General features: G+C 37.9%; 1 non-coding gene across 1 annotated transcript; it reads left to right on the top strand.

Annotated features, from left to right (window-relative positions):
• The first annotated feature begins 15,639 nt into the window (after nt 1–15,639).
• On the top strand, nt 15,640–15,776 carry LOC139313504 (small nucleolar RNA SNORA47). The gene has a single exon (XR_011600112.1). It is a non-coding gene; the product is annotated as a small nucleolar RNA SNORA47 (small nucleolar RNA).
• Nucleotides 15,777–16,209: the final 433 nt, after the last annotated feature.

Below are 16,209 nucleotides of genomic sequence, written 5' to 3'. Positions count from 1 at the left end.
TCCAAGGTCCCTTCCAACTCTGTTATTCTATTCTATTCTAAAGGAAACGGCGGGCGAGCTGAATATTTGTGAAAGGAGAACAGGCCACATTCTTTCTCCACCCTTCAGTACAGAAAGGGCATGGGAGGATCAGCTGGGCTGCATTTATCTATCTTAGCCTCCCCTCCTAGAAGAGGAAGAATTTTCGCCCCAAAGTTTTGTGAGGCCAAAAATATTGGATTAGAGCAGAGGTCTTCAAACTTGGCAGCTTTAAGACTTGTGGACTTCAACTCCCAGCTGGCTGAAAAATTCTGGGAGTTGAAGTCCACAAGTCTTAAAGCTGCCAACTTTGGGGACCCCTGGACTAGAGCAACAAGCAGCTGGCACCCCAGTCAACTACTTCATCCCACTGGGGAAACAGTACATCACTGTATGAAGTGAAAAAGAGCCTTCTCACTCCCCTTGAATGAAATTTTACCCCCTTTCTCTCTGGCAAATCCAGAGTTTTCTTTGAATGCTCTTCCAAATTTGCCATTAGTTTGTTTTCTCCAAACTGCCTTAATGAGAATCTTTGGGCACTGAGTGGGTTTCAGCAGGGACTCCTTCTCTTCAAACATACCAGCCATCCTATAGTTTCTGGATTATGGACTGTCCTCAAATCAAGGAATGTCTTTGGATTACAAAAACTGGCTTCAAAAATAAAATATAGTACATTAAACCAGGTGACTTGGGGGAGGACTATTGAGCACAAAGGTAGCATTTCTTTACAAGGTCTTTTTGAATCTTGAGTGCAATATAACCCAGGGTTTTTAACTTCAGCAACATTAAGATGTGTGAACTTCGATTCCCAAAATTCCCTGAGTAATATACTGACTAGGGAATTCTGAGAGCTGAAAACCATATAGGCAGTCCTCGACTTACGGCCACAGTGAGCCCAAAATTTTTGATGCTAAGTGAGACATCTGTTATATGAATTTTGCCCCATTTTATGATCTTTCTTGACACATTTGTTAAGTGAATTACTGCAGTTGATGAGTTAGTAACATGGTTGTAAAATGAATCTGGCTTCCCAATTGACTTTGCTTGTCAGAAAGTTGCAAAAGGTGATCACATGATCTTGGCATCATATTGCCAAGCGTTTGAATTTTGATCACATGTCCATGGAGATGCAGTAAAAAGTCATAAGTGTGGGAAATGATCATAAGTCACTTTTTTCATTGCTGTTGTAACTTTGAACAGTCACTAAAGAAAGAAGAGATCCAGAGCCCCTCTAAAAGTTGCTATTCAATTGTAATTTTTAAAAAATGAAAGGCGAAAGAAATGATTACCGGTACATATAGATATTCCATACATATATGGAATAATATTTGAGGGCTTGCTTTTAATTTAATTTATTAAAAAAATATTTAGGCTTCTGGTATATCTCTTGAAGGTTTTAAATGCAGTTCTCAAACAAAACAAAAAAGGTTATACATTCTTTATGTACCACTAAATTCATATTTTATATTTAAACAAGGCCTACTTTTATGTTCTTTAATTATTTATTAGTCTTAGATTTTTACACAAGTTTAAGGACACTTAGATATAGGTGCCTTGTAAGCACTATGTATTCCTAATAAATGTATGAATGCAGCTAATTCTGACATTCACAGGATTAATACAGATGTTTTCCATACTTTGGAAGATAATAATTCAGAGAAGGAAAATAAATTTGGAGTACTGTCATCAGTTTTAACTGTCATCAGCCTTGCATTCTGTATTTTTATTTTGAATTTTGATACAATGACAATAATTCAAATAGAAGCTTTAAGAATAGTAATGCATATCAATCCTAAGGCCTAACACCTACTAAGATAACTGACCAAATTTCAGATCATGAAAAGAAATGAGTCCTTGACAGACATGGGGTGAGAAAAGTCAACAGTAATGGCCTACTGCTTCTGAGTAAGTGTGCCAAGCACAATCTGTGCATCACTAACACAATGTTCAGACTTGCAACAACCTGCATGCATCCCAGGTCCAAACACTGGTATGTACTTAACTATGCCATAGTATGTCAGCACAACCTTAACAATGTCACCATTACCTGGATTATGTGAGATGCTGAGAGCTGGACAGATCATAGGCTGGTCTAGTCAATTCTCAACCTGCACATAATCCCTTTCATATTGTAAGCCGCCAAGGACTACCAGAGCATCATTCATCTTTAGCAGACTGCAAGATCCAGTCCAAATCCACTGTTTACAAAGTTACTTCATTTACTGCTTGTAGGAGCCTATTCTGAAAAGTGAACACAGTTTAAAGATGTTATAATACACACTACGACAACTGTACTCTTACTGAAAACCTGGTCATACCCTGGTTTGATGAAAATCACAAGACAATTTCAACAGCCCTCCAGGCCAAGAACAAGGCCTATGCAGACTAACAGAATGATCCATCATCTGTCTCAAAGAAAGGCAAGTTTAAACACCTGCTGTCCAAAGTACAGGCAGAACCTCAAGTAATGCAAAACAAGTTGTGGCAGAGAAAGGCTGAGAGCTGGTGGAGTTATGCAGACATGCGTGCCACCAGAGAGTTTATTCAGTGCCATAAAGCAGTTTATGGACCTTCTAAATCAGGATGTTCCCTCTTGCTGTCATCTGATGGGCCAAGCCTGACCAAAGACCAGGAAGGACTGAAAAATTGCTGGGCTGAACACTTTTCTAACCTACTCAGTAGACTATCCACAGTTGATCCTGTTGTCTTACAGCAGATTCCTCAGCAGCCAGTCTTGGTTGCCCTAGACCAGACTCCCTCTACTTACCGGATCAAGAAAGCAATCTTACAAATGAATTCAGATAAAACAACAGGGCAGGAGGGCATTCCTGCTGAGTCCTACAAAGCACTAAAGCTAAACACGTTGCAGGAGTTTCAAGATATCATGGAAGACATTTGCTCCACAGAGGGGATGCCTGACAATTTCCCCAATGTGGTCATTGAGTCTCTCTATAAAAATAAGGGAAGCAAATGAGATTGCGGAAACTACAGAGGTCTCTCACTGTTATACAAATACCAAGAACCAAAAATCACTGTTGACAATACCCAGGAGAAAAGGGCAAAAAGAAGTGTCGGAGGTAAAAGTAAAACACTTAGAAAATAACATTTCTATTTGTCTAGCTTGTTTTCTCTAGATCTATTGTAGGGAAATCACTCCTACCTTAGTAAATGTTCTCATATTTCCAAACTAAGCAAAAAAAAAAAATTAAAGATGGTTTAAGTGTCCTTTTTTATTATAAGGAAGCACAGCTTCTTAGCAATATTCATAGAACTTTCCACCACTAGGAAAAACGTGTAAAAGCATACAACAATGGATTATTGGAAGATTTCCTGTATAAAGTTTAAAAATGGGCATGAGCTGAAACAGTAAATTAAGGGATCATGGACTACAGCCTGAGACTGCACAATAAACAAAGCTCATTGCTACATAAGCATTAAGCAGCTTATCTGTTGTTTTGAAACACTTCTATGAATGGTTGGTTTTACAGCAAGAAGCTGCAAGTAACATAGAAAATATATTAGAGAAACAGAAACAAATTACTCTTTGTTTATCTTATATCCTTACAAAGGACTCTCTGCCTCCATGAATTCAAGGGCATATAGAAGAGTAACAAGTCAGACATTGGTTAAATATAATGATACATTTGTTGGAATTAGGAACAGCAATCATAATTTACTGACAGATGACTATGGCAGTTTGGTCATTTCCAGGATATAAAATATAAAATCAACCCTGATTCCAGCACTTAGAACACATTGATTCCATTCATTATCTAATCCTTCTATTGTATTATTTAGCAAAATTAAAAGCATCAAATTGTATTTGATACTAATGGACCACTAGTGGAACGGAAGTAGGGAGAAACTGTGTAACAGACTGGGTACCATTCAGAGAGAGGAGATAGGGAGAAAACTAATTATGTAACATTGATCACCGTACAACACAATTAAAATACATTTACCATGAGAAAAAAATCGCTAACTATCCGTGTTCCTTCAGTTTTCCTTTCTGTTTAACGTATCTCTAACATTCTCTGTCATTCATGCTTTACCTTCCCATGTGGTACAGTCAAACTCTGGTGACTACTTCCATTCACTTTTAAAGCAGTCATTCTTAGGCTGGAAATAGGGCTGTCCAAGCCAAAATGGCTTTAGATTTTCTTTCAGTGTCCATTTATTTTCAGGTTGGCCTCAGCAAGCCAGATGCATCTCACTGGGCTGTTTGCTTCAAAGCTCAGATGTTGCAACAGAAATGTTGGGTATATATGCTTCCAGCTAAGATCAGTTACGGCTACAGTTCCTCTACCAGTTTTCATATCTCTCTCATCTCACTTTCCTCGCATTTCCAATTCTTAAAAGACTCTGGCTTATGCTGACATTATTGTAAGAAGAGTCGGTTCCTTTTCTGTAACTGCAGCTTCCTAAAGTTCCAGCAGCACCCAGCAATCTCCTGTCACACAATAGTATAGGGACTGTCGCAGATCGCTATCTGCATCAGAAAGATGGAGCAGCAAAAGCAATCCATCTTGATCATGTCATGACTGTCAAGTCGGCTTCTCCAAATAAGAAACTTAGAAGAACATGCATTATAGCTGAAGCAGTTTGCTGCATTTGGGGTAAGTACATTCCAAGTTTTGTACCAATGTGGGGTACTTTCAGACGGTGGGGTACCCTATTTAGAACCACGAAAAGGCATGGCACTGCGGGTGTTTCAAAAAGAAGCCAGGATCTTAAATGAATGAATGAGGCTGCATATCCTCCTACAAAAGCCCTTTTTGCAAAGCAACCATGAGATAGCTGATGAAAAGCAGACAGTGCAAAATAATTATTGCTTTGTAATTTGACCTATCCAATAGTCACCAAACTGGATCGTTATTCTTAAAACTAAAGATCTTTGAAAATAAAAGTACCTGATTCAATTCCAAGGATCCCTGGTTGCAAAATCTAATAAAAAGAAAATACATTGCCGGCTCCCAATATCCTGATTTTTTTTGGTCAAATCTCCTCTGGGCATTTATTTCACCTCTGAAATCAATTGTATTCTGCAAAGATTCTTGCATTAATGTAAGAGCCACAGTGAGGGTATGGTTTGTTATTCTAAGCCAGAATCGGTGATTTAAATGCTACTAGGGAGGAAGTTGTTTACTCCCAGGAAATAACAAATCATATTAGAGGTTTTATTTAATGTGACAGCTAATTATAATTGATAGATCTATCACATTGTGTATGTGTGTGTGGTTCAGATTAATATCTACTGGGCACACAGTGAAATAAAATGCACATTTCACTTTCACTCTGAAAGTCCTCCGCAAATACAATTTGATACTTTTATATTTGGAGAAATTCATGCCCCCTTGAGTATGAATGCCCCCTTTAGGTGTCCTCAGCTAAGAAATAGCTGGTCAGTACTGGCGGTTATAGAATATTCTTAGCAAAATTGACTTCTCTGGAACTTACTTATGTATTTTTTCCAATAGCAAAGACTTTTTCATTCTCCCAAGTCTTTCCTACAATACTGTAGTCTTTAACATGCTTGTTGATCTTTTTTTCTTTGCTTTAATGTTTCTGCTATAACAACTGAATCCAAAATAAAACCTAGAGATCCAAAGGGAAGGGAGGGAGTACCCAGCAACTGCAAGGGACTATTGTCAACCAAGTCAGTGACTGAAATACTACATGTTGGTATTAAAAGTCAGTACAGGTAGTCCTTGATTTATTACCATAATTGAGCCCAACATTTCCGTTGCTAAGCAAGACATTGTTCCTTTTAAAAGGAAAAGTGTGCAGGCAAATTCTGATGGTTTGCTGCCAAATTTCAGCAGAGGAAATTGAGTCTGCAAGGTGACCTACAGATGCTAGGACAATTTTAGCAGCTAAGCTATGTAACAGTTAGAGCTTTGAAATGGTTGTCAAGAATAGTTATTCCATATTATAAATCCCAAATGCCTCCTCAACGTGGAGGTTAGTAGAGTACAGGAGCAATTCCTGTAACTTGGCTACCTTTATCCAGCCATTAAATCTTAAAAGTAATAGCAAACTCAATCTCCTCTCTATTTTAAATATTCTTGATCCATCAGCACCTGAACATAACTATACGCAACGCATTCTCAAAATAAAATTTATTGGGAAACTTTGTCATATGTTCTTTAATGCTGTTGGAATTATCCCCATGAACACAAAGCCAAACAAGAATGAATGGCCAGAAAATAAAACAAAGGAAGCTCATGAAGAACAATACTTGGCCCCTAAAGTGATACAGGTGCTCAGCAAGCTAAGATGAGATCATTTGAGACGTGCCAGCTGGTGATGGGATAACATGACAATTGATGTAAACATTAATGAACAACAATCAAGACCAAAACCAGAAGCCAAGGTCCAAGCACCACCCTGTGGCTTCCAGATGTTCAAAGGACAGGGGCTAAGGATTTTGCAAATAACAAACCTTATAATCAGAAACCACAGAACATTGCAAAATCTATTTCTTCCATACAGATATTATAACAATAAAAAATTGTTGCCTGATGGAATGGGGGAAAAAAATCACAATAGTATAATTTGACCGTTAACAAGTCCCAGTCCAAATATTGCAGGATAAAGTTGGAGTCAACTCAACTTGACTGATCAGCATATGGCTTCCTTAAGACCTACAGAAATTAATAATTATGCTTCAGAAGACACAGCTGGATGTATTCATAATTGCAGTGAAATATAAATAGTAAACTTTCAGTTTTACCAGTTTTTGTACAAAGAATGGAGGAGAAACAGGTAGAGTTTGATCACACCATCACAGCTGCCATCTTGACTGTTGTTGTTTTTTTTTAAATCTCATCCTTTGGACGTTCCTGGACAGCAAATTATCCTAGGCCAAATCTACTTAGTTTTGCCTTCACACTTTTTTGAGTGCTTTCAGATCTCTGAAATTAAGGCCTCTATATTTTATAAAGACCTGTTTTTTCACTGCTATTCTTATTCCTGTTATTCTTCATTTCACTGATGGGGAGTGACAGGTGAACCATAGTGCATAATGCAACAAGGCCCAGTGCTACCTGAATCTGTGACAATCATTATCTATGCAGGGAGCGTAAGGCTTCTTTGTTCATAAATATGCATAGTTTGAGCAGTCCTTTTTAAGTGAAAAAATACAGATTGAGAATGTGGAGGCACAAGAAGATAATTTAAGGCAAGTTTACTAATATTGCTGCACAGACTTCCTCTTGTGGCAACACTGTGTCTATGAAACTCTCTACATTACAATACCGTATTAATTAAAATCAGAACCTGTTCAAGTTAATTCATTTCAATAATATTTACCAGGTATAGGACATCTCGGTTACGGTATACACAATTATTTCCTAGATTTCAAAATGTGCCTTTGGACCCCAAACACTTATTAATAATTTTTGGAAAGATCTGAGATATCAATGTGCCATTTTTATATTAAAACAGCAAAATTCAAAGCTTGAGATACAATAAAAGATGAATATGTTCATAAAATAATCAAATTATAGCAAAGTAATTAAAAATTCAGGAAAACATGACAAAAATGAAAGAGGGATCAGCAAAAAAATCTGCTGATGTGTAGATGTATGTGTATACATATATGCAGTCTTCGATTTAACAACTCAATTAGTGACAGTTCAAAGTTACAATTGTGTATGTGTATATGCAGTCCTCGACTTAACAACTCATTTAGTGACCTTTCAAAGTTACAATAGCACTGGAAAAAGTGATTTATGACAATTTTTCACATTTATGATTGTTGCAGCCATCCCCATGGTCATGTGATCAAAATTCAGATGCTTGGCAACTGACTCATATTTATGATGGTGTCCCAGTGTCATGTGATCACTTTTTGCGATCTTCTGACAAGCAAAGCCAATTCACTCAACAACTGTGTTACTAACTTAACAACTGCAGTGATTCATTTAACAACTGTGGCAAACACAGTCATAAAATGGGGCAAAGCTCACTTAACTGTTTTGTTTAGCCACAGAAATTTTGGGTTCAATTGTGATTGTAAGCCGAGGGCTATATGTACTGTATATGTGTATGTGTATATGTATTTGTATGTGTATGTACACACTATGTGTGTATAATACAAGTGTACATAATGTGTCAGAGAGAGTGTAAGAGACAGTTTATATGCACACATACTCACTCACTCACTCCTATTCCTCCCACCTGCAAAATGGTCTGAGGCCTTCACCAGAAAACAATCTCCCTTCTGGTAGTAAATACAGTTAATGAGCAAGGGAAGATGGCAGCTATGCCAAGCAACTTCACAGAATCTACCACATTGTTGTGCACTGAGCTGTGAAAAAGGTAGGCTTTGATCAATAACAGAAAATAAATATTTTAGTCTCCAAACACACTGAAGTAAATAAATATTCTCAGTTGATTTCCATTCAATATAACCACAAAGGGAAGATATAATTAAATCATTTCAGGGTCAGTTTCAGAGTCTTTCTATTTCATCCACTAAAATAACAGAAAACAGGGATAATATCTCTGAGTTGATCTGAACATACCGCATTCCAGTCATTCGCTGTAGCTCTTTTTCAATAATAATAGTTTTAGGCTATGTACGAAGAGGTATAAAAAGCAAGGGGTGCCAAAACCTACTGTTCATTTCAAGAAGAACTGGATTTGACCTTGGTTATATTTAAAAAACAGTAGTAGGGGTGCAATCTCCACTTTGTTTGTCAAGTTTATTTTGTCCATTATAGGCTAATTCATTAATTCTGTATAGCTACTTAAATGTGTGAAAGATACATATAATAGCCAATAACAAATCTGCAAAAAAAAATTAGGGTATATACATATTCCATTGATATTCCTTAGTTCCAGATAAACAAAATTTACAGCCAATATGTTCAGGAAGATTCAACACAGTACTGAATATGAGTCTTGCAGTGGTGGAATTCAATTTTTTTTACTACCGGTTCTGTGAGTGAGGCTTTGTGGGTGTGGTGTGGCTTGGTGGGCATGGCTTGGTGGGCGTGGCAGGGGAAGGATACTGCAAAGTCTCATTCCCACCCCACTCCAGGGGAAGGATACTGCAAAATCCCCATTCCCTCCCTACTCCTGGGGGAAGGATATTGCAAAATCTCCATTCCCACCCCACTCTTGGGCCAGCCAGAGGTGGTATTTGCCAGCTCTCCGAACAACTCAAAATTTCCGCTACCGGTTCTCCAGAACCTGTCAGAACCTGCTGAATAGCACCCTTGGAGTCTTGATTCTGTGACCGTGTTTTCATGGAAAAAAATAAAGGACAAGCCTGACATCTGGAAGAAGAAATTATGGACTGAAGAAAAGCTGCACAAAAATGAAAGCCAATAATAACTGCAGTAAGGAAGGAAGAGATGGCATGCTGACCGTCTCTTTGAACTTCTCCCAATCAAGGAGTGGACGAGCCACAAGGAATCCAGACAGTTGCTCTTGAAAGGAGACCACAAGACAGAGTCTCCAATGGATTTTGACCACTAGAAGATGAGGTAATAGTCATCTTGCTCATACTATGGTCAATGCCTTCTGAAAACACACTAACTTTGCATACTTCTTTTTCTAATCATGTTTGGAAATTTCTTATTAACTACTTTTCAGTTATTATAAATGGTTTGATCCAACAAGTTTGAAAACACCAGGTGACTGTGCCTTCAATTCTTAGTAAAAGATAATTTTAACTACAAGCTGAATTTAAAAAAAAAAAGTTTTTGAAATAAATGCAAAATATTGATTAAAACTTTGATTTTATAAAGCTACAAATAAGTAAGGATCCAGATAAATTTGAAATAAGGTTTTTGGATTAATTATAAAAATCCTTCTAGTGGTAGAATACTTTTATTTTTAATTTTTTAAAAATCATAAAATTGTTAAAAATTGAACAATACAGGGAATTAGTGATTTCATTTAAAGGAGTAGAGCACATAAACTTGACTAACAGTTAGAGATTGGTGCAAAATATTCTAACATGAAATATTGATACTTTCAAAAAATCATGTCAGAAATTAATGTTAACAATGTCAAGTGCAATATCTGTCTTTATGGATAAACAGTGTCTAAAAGATGTAACGAAAGAGGAACAAGGCAGAGACTGAGTTAAAAGTGGACTTATAAATGACAGGTTACAGGAATGACATGGAAAAATATATTATATTGGACATACAAAAGAAATTAGCTGATGTTTTAATAATTAAGCAGAGCCTTAAACAATAAGCCAAGAGAGGAAATGATACACCAGCTCAATTTAATTAGAATCTGCAATCGCTGACTAAAACAGTGGTGGGTTGCCCCCAGTTCGGACCGGTTCTATAGAACCGGTAGTAAAACCGGAGGGAGGCTCCACCCACCGACCCTGTCATCATCAGAACTCTTCTGCACAGAAGAGTGCACGTGCGTGAGCGAAGCAAACGCGCACGCGCGGCCCCCATTGCAAACCGGTAGTAAAGGTAAGTAGAACCCACCCCTGGACTAAAAGGTTCTCTTCTTTAATCCCAGATGCATGAGAACTAGTCAAGAGTGCTCATAACTAAAAAAGGAGAAGGTTACAACCGTGATCTTGACATATACATTCAAATATACACATGTATTTGCCATGTACTTAAATGCACCCATATGTCACTAGTTACATTGCTGGACAGTTAGCATTTAGGTGCAATTTAAGATGCCAGTTGTCATCTAAAAAAATCTTCATGGCATATAGGGTGTTGAGGCACCACTTGTCTCCAGTTATTTCTGCCTATCTAATAAGATACAGTAGGGATGATCTGGGTGCCTTCATTTAAACAATGCCACCTAGTAGCATCCAGAGACATGCCTTCTCTGTCAATGTGTTTGCCCTCTGGCACAGCATCTCCCCAGAGGTGTGCATGACTCCCACCCTACATGGTTTTATAAGTCTGTTGTGGCCCATCAGCGGCCTGTGCAGATTGTAGCTGATTCCGACAATGAGGAGGCTGGTGTGGTGCTGCGTCAGCAGCCTGTGCAGCTGGCGCTCGAGTCGGACAGTGAGGAGGCTGTGGAAGATGTGGTGCTAGAGGCAGGGATTCAGCCAGAGCCTTCAGACCCTCCTTTAAGTGAAGGAGGAACCTCTTCTCAATGCACGGGCGTGCAGAGCTGCCAAAAGGCAGGAGTGGCTCCTCAGGAGGAGGTCTCCTCGAGAGTAAGGCTTGGGGCTAATTCGCCACTCCCTTAGCCTATTTAAGAAGGAACGCCACTTGCAACAAGCTGTAGAGAACAACTTTAGTTCACTCTCCTTCGTGTCTGCAAAATTGTTTCTGGGCTTTCTGCCAACTCTAGTAAGACTGTGATTACCTTATCTTAGAATTCTGGTAGGCTGTTAAGACAGTTCATTAACAGCCTTTGAATGATAAAGACTAAGTTATTTGAGTAAAATAAGCTTTGTATAGAGTTTGTGTGTGCTGCGTTCTTTGGGGTCCGTAGCTGGGGCAGAACAAAGTCTTTGAAAAGGTTCCTTTACTCCAGGCCTAAGGTTGTTGGTTTGTTGAGCAATGTGGGGTTGTTGTTTTTTGCAATGGGTGATGTTATTCAGGTGTACATGTTTTTTTAAAAAATTCTTTGAACTATGTAAGCTGCCCAGAGTCCTTTGGGAGCTGGGTAGCCTTTCCAAAACTACATAAATGTGTTCATTTTTCTCAACTTCAGAGAAATAAAGCTGAGAATAAAGCTGTGGCAACTGAACACCTATGGCAATAGCCCCCAATCTTTTCGGCACTAGCAACCGATTCCATGGAGAAAGGTTTTTCCGCGGACCAGAGGGGGCGAGGTTTTGCGTGCTGCCTGCATTCCATGGATGGGATTTTGCGTGTTTGTGTGGCCTGGTTGCTGGCATGCCACGGACCAGTGCTGGTCCATGGACCAAGAGTTAGGACCTGTGACCTATGGGAACAGGAGATAGAGTGGGGCAAATTTTCACCTACAAGCTCTGCAAATTTCACGTAAACAAGTCAGTAAATCACTTTTGTTACAATTTTGGATGTACCAGATAAGAACCTTTTAAAAAAGTTTTAGTAATAAATTGGCTCAGATCTCGGGCATGATCAACACTGTGATATTGGCCAAGTGTATAACTGATTCAAAGGTCTCTTATGGAAATGTTCTAGAAGGCATTCATGGAAGAAATTCCGTATTTCAAAATTCTGACCTTAATCCAACTGAAATGCTGTGGCATTTCAGTTTTTGTAAGACAGACTGAAATGAATTGTTCTCTGTGAACAAATCAACTGGTACAGGATATATTTGGTTGAAGTGATTGTGCTAGAGGAAGGGTCATCAGTTGCAATTCCAAAGCTTCTCGTATAGGTGGTCCTCATTTAATGATGGTAATTGCACCAGAATTTCCTTTGCTAACAAATAACTACCAGGATTTTTAATTACTGTTATTCCTTTCACTCTTATTCTTTACAGCTCACCCAAGTTTGCTGATTGATTCTCGTATAGCTATGGCGGCGTCTAGTGGCCAAAAGGAGCAATTGGAACAAAAATCTACAAATCCAGGAAGTTTAACACTATAGGTAGTCCTCAGTTAATGAAAATAATCCGGACTGGAATTTTCATTGCTAACCAATGCAGTCTAACAGATTTAACAGATTAACAGAGTTGGAAGGGACCTTGTAGGTCATCTAGTCCAACCCCCAACCCAAGCAGGAGACCCTACACCATTTCTGACAAATGGCAGTCCAATCTCTTCTTGAAAGCCTCCAGTGATGAAGTTCCCACAATTTCCAAAGGCAAGCTGTTCCATTGGTTGATTGTTCTCACTGTCAGAAAATTTCTCCTTATTTCTAGGATGAATTTCTCCTTGATAAGTTTCCATCCATTATTCCTTGTCTGGCTTTCGGGTGCTTTGGAAAATGGCTTGACTTCCTCCTCTCTGTGGTAGCCCCTCAAATATTGGAACACTTCTATCATGTCTGCCCTGGTCCTTCTCTTCACTAGACTAGCCATGCCCAGTTCCTGTAACCGTTCTTCATATGTTTTAGTCTCCAGTCCCTTAATCATCTTGATTAGTCCCCTAATGATCTAGTCATAAAGAATGATGTCACATGACCACACCACTTAGCGACAGCAGTTCCAGCACTTCTGGCTCTGTCATTAAGGGAATCCCCAGCCTTGTTAAATGCAACATTCAAGGTTGACTCAGCCTTCCATCCTTTCGAGGTAGGTAAAATGAGGACCCGGATTGTGGGGGCAATAAGCTGACTTTGTATATATAAAAAAAGAACACCGCTTGGGGGGGGAAAGCCCTACTAAAGCAGGTATATACAAAAGTATGAAGGCTATTGCTTAACGCATTGTAAGCCGCCCTGAGTCTCCAGAGAAGGGAGGCATATAAATCGAACCAATAAATAAATAAATAAACAAACAAACAAAGAAACAAACAAACAAACATCACGTAGTTGCCATATGTTGTAATTCTGAGCTGTTCTCTGAGCACCTGGATCATGAAAATGGGACCAGGGAAACACTACAAAGGAATGGTTGGTTATATGTTCTACTTGTTCAGCACAATTATAAGTTCTAACAGTCACTGAAGGAGTAGCTATTAATAATGTTGCCAGGTGTCCACTATTTGAGCGGACAGTCTGCTTTTTTCACATTATGTTCACTATTTTTTTTTCACAAAATAGTGGACATTTTTTTTATTCAAAAGCTTTATGATGAAATAAAATGTAATTTAATATTTTACATATTATTATAATATATTTGATGTTTTGAATTTTAAGTAAAGTTTTGAAGTGATTATTTTAATACATGTTAAAATGTTTGTAAGAAAATATATAATTTAATTGTAATTTTTTTTTATTTTTTTACTACTTAACACCCCCCCCCCCCGCTTGTCCGCTATTTTTTGGAAGCAGACCTGGCAACCCTAGCTATTAAGCAAGAATTATTTGTACTTTTCCCAGAAAAGTTGGCAAATGCAGTACACAATTTAATCTGTATCTCTTTAATAATGAAGTTTAGGTGAAACTCAAGATCATATTCTGTGTCATCAAACTACAGGCTAAGGAACAGTCTTCTCTCCCTTAATATCCAGCTTGGCTGGCAAAACATTAATCCGCTGTAAAGCTTTTCTAAAGCTTCGTCTTCATCTTGAGGGAATCTAAAGAGTAAATGGTTATTTACTCTTTAGTTATATTAAATAAATAAATGGAATTTTCTGGCAGAAAAATGTAAACAGCATTTTGGCTTTGGCTGTTCAACACCACAGACCAGAGGTTGTGGAGTGTACACGACCATTACATATCTTTAATGCTGGGAGTTACAAGATATAAAATATGAGATATAGAGAGATATGGTGGCACCTTTATATGATTAAGTTTTGTATTAAATATAAAATAGGAGAGTCCGTTTGGTGTAATAGTTAAGGCACCAGAAACCAAGAGACTCTGAGGGTGTTTTTCAAACTTGGCAACTTTAAGATGTGTGGACTTCAACTCCCAGAATCCTTCAGCCAGTTAAAGGAATCGTCAGTTGAAATGCAGAAAACTGCACGGATAAAATTGCGCACGGGTTCTTTAAGGCAAAGCACGTGATGGCCCGTGCCTCAAAAGAGGAAGTCGATGGGGAAAATTGGGGAATTGGTGAAGATATTTTCTTTCTTGTGTTTTTAAAAGGACAGCGATTGCTTTGCGTAAGGCTGTTGTCGAGAGTATTCTATAAAGGTCAGGATTTATTGAAAATGAGTTGGGTAGATTAAAGCTGCTTACAATTTGGAAGATCTTGCCGGGAAGGGTAAGTAGTTGGAAAGACAATACAAATTAAATCCGAACAAAATGGGCGGGAATATAAGCGTTAAATTCAAAAACCTTTTTGTATATCTCATTGGCTGGATTTATACCTTGTCCCAAAAGTAAAATCTAAAAGGAGACAAAAGGCAGCATGGCGTAGTTTGCTACCAATTTTTTTTGTAGCGCTTGCTGTTTAAAAAAAAGTTGAGAATGATTTTTACTCTCCTACCTTTTAGGCAGAAAGAGAGAAAGCTTCTTACAAACTTAAAAGTGTAATTCCTAGTGTAATTAAAGCTAGGGGAGATCTTAGGAAATGCTCACACATCTTTAGGATAAACAAGATTTTACATTCTTTTCAAAGTTAAACTGTACTGCTGCTGCACGTGGAGCAAAACCCACACACAATTGCGCCTTAGCCTTTCAAGCTCACACGTTGCCAGCAACAAGAGAATCGAGAATCTGGTGACTTGCATTTAGTAGATTATTACAGCAGTGATGCTTACATGCGTATACTGGGACAATGAGACAAACTCAATACACTGAAGTTTATTTGCATGTACTCTAAATGTGAAAAATAACAAATTATTTTCTTAAACTATTTGCATTTTCAGTTCCTTTATTTGTTCAGTATATCTGGGGACTGTTCTTTGTATTTGGGGGTGAGTGAAGAATTGGCAGATACTTTTATTGTATCACAATGAAAAAAATAAGCTTAATAAAATAACTTTCACTGTTGGGCCAAAGCGAATTCTTGATTGTTGTGTAAGTTCTCTGCCTGTAGCCACTTTTCCAGATATTGCAAACCGTCTATGAAATCTCTAGGGCTAAATGTTATTGCCTCCTGTGCAATTTATAAGTGGCCCATGGAAGGAGGTCTGAGAAAATAAGGCAGTTCCAAGTACTGCATTTATTGGTTACAACCTCCAAAATCAAATTGTGCAAAAGCAAGTCACATTCCTTTAACTTACTAGATATAGGAATACCTTTGCTACTTGCACATATTTTTCTCAAACTTCATGGCAGCTTAAAGTAGCTTTTCTAGCATTATTAAATAGCATTTTATAAATCATGTTTGATATTGAAACATATATAAAATTTTGTTGATTTGTAAATCTATAGCACGATAGGTTGCATACCTGAGTATAGATGTAGATGAATTATATGGTAAATATTAATTCAAACCTGTTTTCCTCCCAATAGGATTATCAAAAAAACTGAAAAACAGATCTTGCTACAGTAGGTATCTTATAAACATCAAACAAGATTTCCTTTCAACATGCCCTTTACAGAGCAATTTTAAATATCTAAGTTTACCATAGAATCACCACATTGTTACATTTGTTATATAACTTTTTCATATTATAGTTGATGAACTTCCACACATATATTCAACATTTTCACTTGTTACTGCATTGAAAAATGCAGTATTGTGACAATA

This window comes from Pituophis catenifer, unplaced genomic scaffold (assembly GCF_029215685.1).
Source record: "Pituophis catenifer annectens isolate HBS135680 unplaced genomic scaffold, rPitCat1.0.hap2 SCAF_2, whole genome shotgun sequence".
Lineage (NCBI taxonomy): Eukaryota > Metazoa > Chordata > Lepidosauria > Squamata > Colubridae > Pituophis > Pituophis catenifer.
This window is presented reverse-complemented; position numbering and strand designations above follow the sequence as displayed.